General features: G+C 29.4%; 2 protein-coding genes across 2 annotated transcripts in view; one reads left to right on the top strand and one right to left on the bottom strand.

The window, feature by feature from the left end:
* LOC117168806 overlaps positions 1–6,572 on the bottom strand; it is a 12,138-nt gene extending 5,566 nt beyond the window's left edge. Inside the window, exon 1 of the mRNA XM_033354638.1 lies at positions 6,436–6,572. The gene's annotated coding sequence lies outside the window, so the exon portion shown is untranslated. The remainder of the gene's footprint in view (positions 1–6,435) is intronic.
* LOC117168800 (speckle-type POZ protein B-like) overlaps positions 1–9,426 on the top strand; it is a 33,433-nt gene that overhangs the window by 13,006 nt on the left and 11,001 nt on the right. The window lies entirely within an intron of this gene.

Raw genomic sequence — 9,426 nt, 5'->3', positions numbered from 1 at the left:
AACATTTGTAAATTCTAATTTTTTTAGTCTTTAAAACTGAATTTTAAAATTCTTGAAATAAAAATGTAAGCTTAAAAAATGTAATAGAACATTTTTAAAGTGAAAGATTTTCGAATTAGGCATTCTAAACTGAATGATATCATAATTGCAAAATATAACAATTTAGCTAATTATTTAAAACTTTGTTGAATTCCAAGCTGGACAGATTCATTTTCTAAAAATTTGTAAAATTCTCGGTCAAAAAAAAATTCTCTGTCATTTCCCGATTTCCAATTCCAGCGGCCACCCTGTATTTGCATTGATGACAACGTATCATTTGTCGCTCTATTTTCTTCTCATTTTACTCACTACTGTCGGCTCCTCTCAGCCACAGGCAATCAAATGTTCGGGCGGCTCTCCCACCACTTTCTCCAATGCGACGGTTCTCTGCAACGAGGGAGCCGAGGCTACGCTCCGTGTGCAACTTCAGACTACGCTCGACCGCTCTCTGCTTATACATATTCTTGAGTATTTTATGATAATTCTTTATTTTAATTACACGAATTGTTTTAATAATGATTTTGAATTCAGCGCAAACTACGGCCAACTAGCGCGCGACGCTAACGTGAGCGCACTAGCTCAAGGCACCCACATTGGCATCAATGAATAAGGATACCTTGTCACGGACTATGGATTTTGAATTAGGGTACCTTTTCACGTAGACATCTTTTTGAATTAATCGTTAAATTGATTTGACACCTCGAGTTCGTCTCTAGGTTATCAACCAATAAAATTTGCCATAAACCAAATAAGTAGCTAGAAATGAATCCTATGAAAAATATTAATTCCTCGAATAATTCAAAACAGCCCTCAGTGAAAAGGTACCCTTACTCCTGAATTCAATATTTTACGTATGATTAATTTTCTTATTGCCTTCTTGGTTATATTACTGTGAGCAAGAGAATATAATCAACCGGGAAATTGTTTGAGAATTTATAAAAACGATTCCATGTTAACATAACCTCAAATTTTAACTAAGAATCAGCCCTATGGCAATGAAATGAAAGTGACGGAAATGTTGACTGCAACCGAGGACGGCGCTGGCTGTACTTTTAGGCCAAAAATTATTCAAATGCATCGGGAAAGTGTAATAAATGTAAAGTGTTGTGCTTTTTTAATTATAAAAATGAAATTTTTTAATTTGTTTTTGCTCAATAATTCAGCTTTGAGGCTTTTGGACTGAAAATTTCTCGAAATTTTTGTTTGTCACGAACAGAAATAATGGAGTTTAAGTATGCTGTTGTTGGATAAAATTCTGATTACACGAATTTATTTGAGAAAGTGCAAGTTTATGCTGTATTAAGTGATAGGAAAATAAGAAAAAGCTATATTGACGGCTAATTTTGAATTAAAGGCATGTAATTTGTGCAAAAGCAGTTTGGTGATGAGGACAGTCTTACGGAGAATCTGATACTTTGGAAGGATGGATCTGTTACTGCAATGGTACATATTTTTATCTGAAGTATTTTCCTACTTTTTAAATTAATATTCATAAAACAATTTATTGTAGATGTTATACAGAAAATTAAACAGCTTAAAGTCCGTACAATTGTTTTTAAGATCGAAATATTTCTTGTTCACTAAAATAATTGACAAAAAAGTTTTGCACAATAAGAATTTTTTTTAAATTCAACAGGATAATGAGTGAAACATACCTATTAAACGATTTTTTAACGCAAATTATTGGTAACATAAATCTTTCAGAATATTATCCGAATAATTTATAGGCGTTGTTATCCGAAAATTGGCAAATATATTTAATTCTGCAGAATTGTTTTTAAAGATTGTAATTTTTTGTTAACATTAAAAATAATTAGCAAATAAGCATGCACTATAAAAATTTTATTTAAACGAGAGGTAATGCATAAAATATGCAATTGAACTGTTCTTTTAAACGCAGATTATTGGTAACATGAATTTTCAATAATATTAACGAGAGAATTGATTAAAATTGTCATTCAAAAATTTTAAAAACAGTATTTTTTGTATAGGTATGGTTCACAAATACAGCTTTTTGTTCTACAACTTATTAAATATTTCTATATTCTAGAAATCCTATTGTTTATAATATAAAGCCTCAGAAATATTCTACATGTTTGTACCAATAGATATTTTGTATGGCATGATTAATTTGTATAAATGTCTCATAATGAAGGAAAGTAAACTATTTTTGAGCTTTAAAAAAACATAAAAAGATCTATAGTTTAGTTAAATTAAGCGTAAATTTTAATTTTCACTAATCATTATAAATTTAAATAAAATTGAAATTTTCACAGCTTATAATATTTATTTGTATAAATGTTGAACATTGAATGCTCGTTTTGTAGAATCATTACTGGTACAAAACAAAAATTTAATATTGTACAAAATATCTTTTTGAGGTAAATATATGCAAAAAACTTATTTTAATAATTAAATTTAATTTGTATTTTCCCATGCGTTTGAATAATTGTCAGCCTAAAATTACAGCCAGTGCCGCCACTTTGCCGCGGTAAAATCTCATGCCCCCTTCACACGCACATAAAATGTGCGATATTTTGAAAAATAAACAAAATAAATTATGTTTATCAGGTTAAGCGAGTTTTTTTTTTCTATTTGTAACCGGAAAAGTTGTTCGAGCTTTCATGAAAGGAGTTCATGCTAAAGTGATAAGTATGAAACTTAAGAAAATGATTATTTCATGTCAATTTGTTGTTAGAAGTTTCTTGTTGGAAAAAAGATGTATTCAGAATTACAATTTTAAAATTAAAGATACATTTCTTTACATGCGTAATTAATTTGAATCATGTTTTTCATTTTTAAGAAGACTTTTATTGAAATAATTAAGTAAAAAGAACTCTAACCTAGTCTGTTTTCAAAAGCTCTCTTACTCCTACTTTTCTGTGCATGTGAAAAGGACACGTTGCGCACTCAGAAAAGAGTAATTACTACCTGTGTTACTACCTATCGGCCGACATTTACGACCGGTCGACAAGTGACATTTCAAGTGGTGTATTAGCTATCAAGTATCAGCTGGCCAGACTTCTGTATGTCGAGAGCCAAGAAATATACGTAGATTTTGCTTAACGTTTCGTAAAATATGGTAAACGCAAATGATACGCTAACGAACGTCCGATAACGGAAAACTGCAAGGGTACTTTTTCACGAAGGCCTGTTTTGAATTAATCCTGGAATCAATATTTTTCATAGGATTCATTTCTAGCTACTTTGTTGGTTTATGGCAAATTTTATTGGTTGATAACCTAGATACGAACTCGATGTGTCAAATTAATTCCACGATTAATTCAAAGCAGGTCTCCGTGAAAAGGTATACCCTAAAGATAAATTCACACAGCATGCGCAGAAACGTCATCACGCAATTGGTGTCAATGTGTGGCCGTCGGCGTGCAGACATCTTGAATATCCCCCAATCAACTTGCAATACCTAACGTCATTTTTTAATAATTGGCGCTAAATTCAGATTTCGAAAGTTTACAATACAAATTTCTAATATTTTGACAGATAAATTTCACTTGATGTATTTTTCATTCATAAATATGATCATGTAAGTAAATAACTTAAATTCAACCATGTCAATAAAGTAAAAAAAAAATGTTATTAAAAATCATAAATTCTGTAATATTCTCTATTATATAACCCGAACTAAAAGTCTTCAGAAATTCAAAACTCTAGAAATAATATTGAATTTCTTAAAAATATAATAAATAATGCAAATAAGGTAAAAAAAGTGATTAAAATTTCAACGCTCGAATCCTGTTATTCTATGGAATGTTACAAAGAAAAGAAAGTATTGATAATAACAGATATTTTCAAGCTAAGGTTTTTTGTTAATTTAATGTATTGAATCTAAATGTACTAAAGCATTTATACATAATTCAGTAACAAAACCAGGTAACATTTAAGTTTTAATGAAAAACATGATTTGTGGCGAAAAGCGGCAGAAAATATTTTTAATTGATATTGAAAATCAGTTCCTTAAATTTTTCAGAACAAATTTAATGAAAAATTGCAAATGAATGTTAATTCAACAGCACATTTTATTAAAGACTAGCTTAATAATTCTGATTTATCTACTTCCTTGAAATTATAACAATTATATTATTATTAGAAAAAGATTAAATTGATCAATAACCTTCTAAGTAATATGACTTAATTATACCTTACTAGATTATTTCTTAAATATTTTATAGAGCATGAATAGCTACGAATTACCATACTGCGCAATCGTGAAAATGTGTAAAATATGATCATTTCAATTATGTTTTGGGGTAATACTCATCTTATTCTCAGCAGACTTCAAGTAATATTTTATGTGTGCAAAAACACGCAAAATAATCTTTTTTTTTAAAAAAGCACCGAGAAAAATGGATGTTTAAAGGTAACATCTAGATGTTCAGGGTTATCATATTTTATGTTTAACTATAGGACAACAATCTAGATGTTCAAAGTTAGCATCTGTAGATCTTAAAAAAAGAGATGTTACTCTCTAACATCCAAAATGTTCAACTGAAATATCCGAGATATTACATGTATGATTATGTCAAATAATGCCTATAAATATTTGAGAAGTTTACTTATTTGTGGTCATTTAAGGAATTAATTGATAACTTATTTGTGAATTTAAAATTAAACTTAAATGTTCATACACGAAAGAAAGACAGATAAACGGTATGAAATGTGAATCAGATAATACATTCAGTCAAATTGAGGTTATGATCAATAGTTTTAATTCAAAATAAATAAACGGAGGTAAGTAATCGGAGAACCAATGACCTGTAATCTGAATTTAAAATTACATTTATCTTAAGTTACTTAAACTTAAATTGTATTTTTAATTTATAAACAAAATTTGGAAATTGGAAATGTTCTAAAATTGTAATATTTCATAATGCGACAATCTTACCCTTCGAACATCTACATTTAAACATCCATTTTTCACAGTGTATAATTTATAATTTTTATAATTTTAATATTTTGTTCGCAACAACTCTGTGGAATATTTTGTCTTTCATTAAATTGATAAATTAAGGTTTACGGAATGTATAAAGTCATTTGCATAAAAAACCTACTATAAATTGCAAATATTAAAAAAAATGATAACTATGCCCATCTCTTCCCGGTCTTATCTTTAAACCTCTGGAGCTTGCAATTTTAAATAGTTCAATTTGGAGCTATTTGAATTTCAAACTTGAAAGTTTGAACACAGTTGATTTTTTTGCTCAATTTTTACCAGATTTAAAACGTTTAAATTTTTAATCATTTCAAATCTTATCCTTTTTCATTTTTATTTATCAAAATTAAAAGCAAAGTTCAATTTAAGATTCTTACATCTTAAGATGTAAGAATGTTAAATTTAACTTTTTAATCCCAAAAAGATTCCAGATCGAACTTAATAAAATGGGATTAACTTTTCATTGTAGGTAATTGAATCCTGGGGAAACTTTATTAATATTACGATGCACGATTAGATTTTCCAGTTTATTCAACGACAAAAAAGGCAAATAAATTAAAATCGTCGGGTAAAAATAATATAATTAGGGCGAATTGAGAAAAACATGATGGTCGTTAGAAACCGGCGAACAATTTTTAGGGGGCTTAATTTACTTGCGTCCAAAAAAAATTGTTAGTGTAAATACTGTTCAAGACCTGTAAATTGTGTTAATTTATTCAATTTAATTTGTAAGATTCTGATATTGCCGGTTCGATTGTCGACACATGCAATTTTTATTTATTTTTTGATTTTACTGTGACCGCGCATTCAAATCAATCACACTTATATTCAAGTCGTGCAGTCTGGATTTTTCGAAATGAGTCTCAATTCGTTTAAACGAATTAGAAAGAAAAGCTCAAACGAATTCAAATAACACGTTAACTCGCTTCAATTGGTTTTCTTTTACTGGGAGGCTTTTTCCATTGTTCGTTAAAATTACTTTACAAATTGGAGTTCGTCCATAAACGTTACAAAAACGTTTCAGAATAAGGACTAACTTCGAAAGAGTGACTTCAAGTACTGAAGACGCCATTGAGTAAATTATGCAAGATTGATAATAGTGTATAAAAGTGTTTTAATATAAAAAGCAATGTTTAGTTTTCGTGTAGTTAATAAATTTTAACAGACATTTTTAGAGTTTAGATTGATTAAATATTCCTTTACATTATTCGATTTTTTGTGTGAATTACGTTTACCTCAGTTAATAAAAATTTGAAAGTTGACAGTTATAAGGAACAATTTGTTTCATTTCCTCCAAAACTCAAGTACGATCAAATATGCAGATACTGTGGTTCATTGCATCAGCAAATTAATGAAAAAAATCATTTTGATTGACCCTTGTATTATATAAATATTTATAGACATTTATGTAAAAAAATGTGTTCTTATAGTTTTATATACTTTACCTGGTTAGAACAAAAACGGTGCTGTTCTTTGTCTTGAAATCAAATTTTGTTAAATTTTGCAAAGCCACAAACACGAAAACCTTTATTACTTTAGGTATCTTCTTGTTTTATCTATATTGGTCTCTTGCAGCTCAAACGACCATCCGCATTGCTTTGGTTGTAAGTAGTGATCCTGAAACGAGAGTTGTGACTCGAAGAGAAAGGAGGTTCCGGTACAGCGACCAATCATAGAACAGTATATATGTGAACTGAAGTTTCGCGTTTAGTGCAGATTCTGTGGTTCTAGTACAGCAGCGAAACTTTGTTTTAAAACTATCCCTCGAGGACCTCTATGATAACAAATAATCAAACTAGGGCAGCAAAAAATGCTACTTGATGTTAAATAGAATCCAAGTTATGAACATTTTCATCCCGAAAATTGTTGAGTCGCGCATGCGCGTCGAATATTCTAAGTTCCGGCGACAAGTGGGACTTATTTCTGTTTCGGAACACATTACAGGTTGTGCAAATAAATATTATGAAAAAATTGTTTTGATCAAATCTGATTAATGTAAGTGATCAAACCTTATACGGAACTGAATGATGTTACCTATATGTATAAACAAACTGTGCAATAGCGTTAATCATATGAAAGCCGATTTTAGATATTGTTAACTCCTTGATAATTTTTTCAGAATTCTTGCATTATAGTTATAAAGGAAAAAAATGCTGATAAACAAAAAATATAATCAAAATATATACAAAATGCAGAATAATAATACGCATTGAGGGTCAACCTTTGAGTTCGGAGCCGTTTCTATTATTGTTAAAACAGTAACGAGAATATTACCGAGAATATAAATGAGAAATTAATTCTCTGAGAATTTATGAGAATTTTATACTTGATTTCAATTACTAGAAAATTGCATTTTTCCGGTAATTTGGAACGCTTTCATAATGTTAAAGACATATTTCAAGTATATAATAAGCATTCGGTCCAGTATTTAAAGTATAAAACAATTTTCCCAGAAAGTATTGTTATTAATCGTTCCATACGAATCTGAAAACATATTATAGATTATGTCGGCGCTGAAACTACTAAACCTGTAACAGTTTTTAGTTGTTAAATACAAAGTACTTTATTAGGAAATATATATTCAAATTTTAATTTTTTTCAAATGTGCACAGAACGTACATCACCTTTCAAGTATGTAATTAGAAGAAAAACATTTAGTTCAAATTTAGAAATAAAATTTTGACCGTAAAGATACGATTAAAATAGGCTACGACTATTTCGCCATACATGTATCTTGAAGTAGCAGACGGTAGCTTATTTCGGCATACAATTATATCTAAATAAAGATGGTATTTTATTTCGCCTTTTCGAAATATATGCAGGAGCGGGCGGCGGTCAAAATAAGGAGAGTGAGTTATTTATTATTATATGGTAGATTATAATGAAAAATAACCATTACAAACACAATTGAAATTGCACCAGCGAAACATGAGAATGAGAAGTGCCTTAATCTCAAAACCTCAACAGACATGGTTTATAGATGGTTCTGGCCATCGCTGGTAGGTGGCGCAAAAATCGAGTACGCAAGATTTAAATTTCATTAAACTTTGCTATTATAGCTACGAATGAAAGATTTCAATTTTAAGGGAATAAAAATAAATTATTAGGTCCGAATCCATTTTAGTTTATGCAATTTCAAGTTACAGAATCATTCGCGTATTGAATATGTTGTTTTTCGTGTAATATTTTCATAAGAACATTGTAATTTTCAATATTTTCCTATTTCTCGACACATATGGAATCTCGAAGAAAAATTTATGTATCTCAATTAAGTAAAAAGTTATAGCTGTTTAAAAAAAGAAGATGTACGATTTGAAATTCACCTCTGGCCTCTGAAAAAGAAAGTTATTTATAATTTTTAGAATTGAAATGATACCAAAATTAAAGTCTTATGAACGAAGCAAGTTTAAAGCTTGCGAAAAGTAATTGTTTTAACAAAATTTGCTTATAGAAATTGTTTATAATAATTTATTTGAGTATTCTTGTAATTGTATTTTAGAACTATTTATATTGTATGAGTGTCGATTAGGGTCTTCCAAATTTGTTTGTCTTGAATTTTAATGAATATCGCCCCGAAATTTTTTCAAATTCACACAAAAATAAATCCATTGCTTTTTTTTGAGAAAAATGATATTTAGAGGTGGCGCCAGCCCCAAGAAGTTTAGCACGTATTTCTCATAAGAAAAAAAAGACATTTATTTTTTAATTTCTTTCAAAATTGTTAATATTAGTTTAATTGAACTGGATCTTAAGATTTCTCTTTGTAATCAGCCATAGAATACATATGAATAATTAATTTTAAAAAAACACCCCAATAAGTCTCTTTTTAGAGTTCCAAAAAAATCCTATGAGTGAAAAAATGTCGTTTTCGAGTTTTTGCCGCTGACTATGATTTTTTTAAAAATGCAAATATGTTTGTAGTACATAAAAGACCATTTTCTACTGATAACTTGATATTTTAAGAAATTTCGTTTAGCCATTTTCTCTTTGAATAATGTTAAAAAATTTCAGTTTTTTCAACAATTTTCCAATTTTTGTCCAATTTTCAGTTTAAGTGAGTTACATAATAAATCAAAGTTAATAAATTAAACGTTCAGGCAATTTATTATTATAAAAAACATTTCTGTGTTGAAATGTTGTCACAGGCTTATACTGCCCAAAATGTCGAAGGCATTTTTGGTTAGAGTTAGATTTTTATTTGATCATTTTGCACAAGGCTGTCCCGGTATATATCATCAGTCACGGACGCATTTTTATAATGCAATCAAGTGATCTGATGACAGCAGTCTGCCCAGACATATTGGACAAAGTCTGGTGTTTACCCCATCATTGACGGATTGGGTTGCAGTCAAGTATACGATGGGAGGACTTACAGCTTAAGGTGGGTTCCGAACCATCAGAACCTCAGTAAAGGTACATTGTAAATTTCTAGAGGT

This window comes from Belonocnema kinseyi, chromosome 1 (assembly GCF_010883055.1).
Source record: "Belonocnema kinseyi isolate 2016_QV_RU_SX_M_011 chromosome 1, B_treatae_v1, whole genome shotgun sequence".
Classification (NCBI taxonomy): domain Eukaryota; kingdom Metazoa; phylum Arthropoda; class Insecta; order Hymenoptera; family Cynipidae; genus Belonocnema; species Belonocnema kinseyi.
The sequence above is the reverse complement of the archived record's forward strand: the minus strand, read 5'-3'. Positions and strand labels throughout refer to the sequence as shown.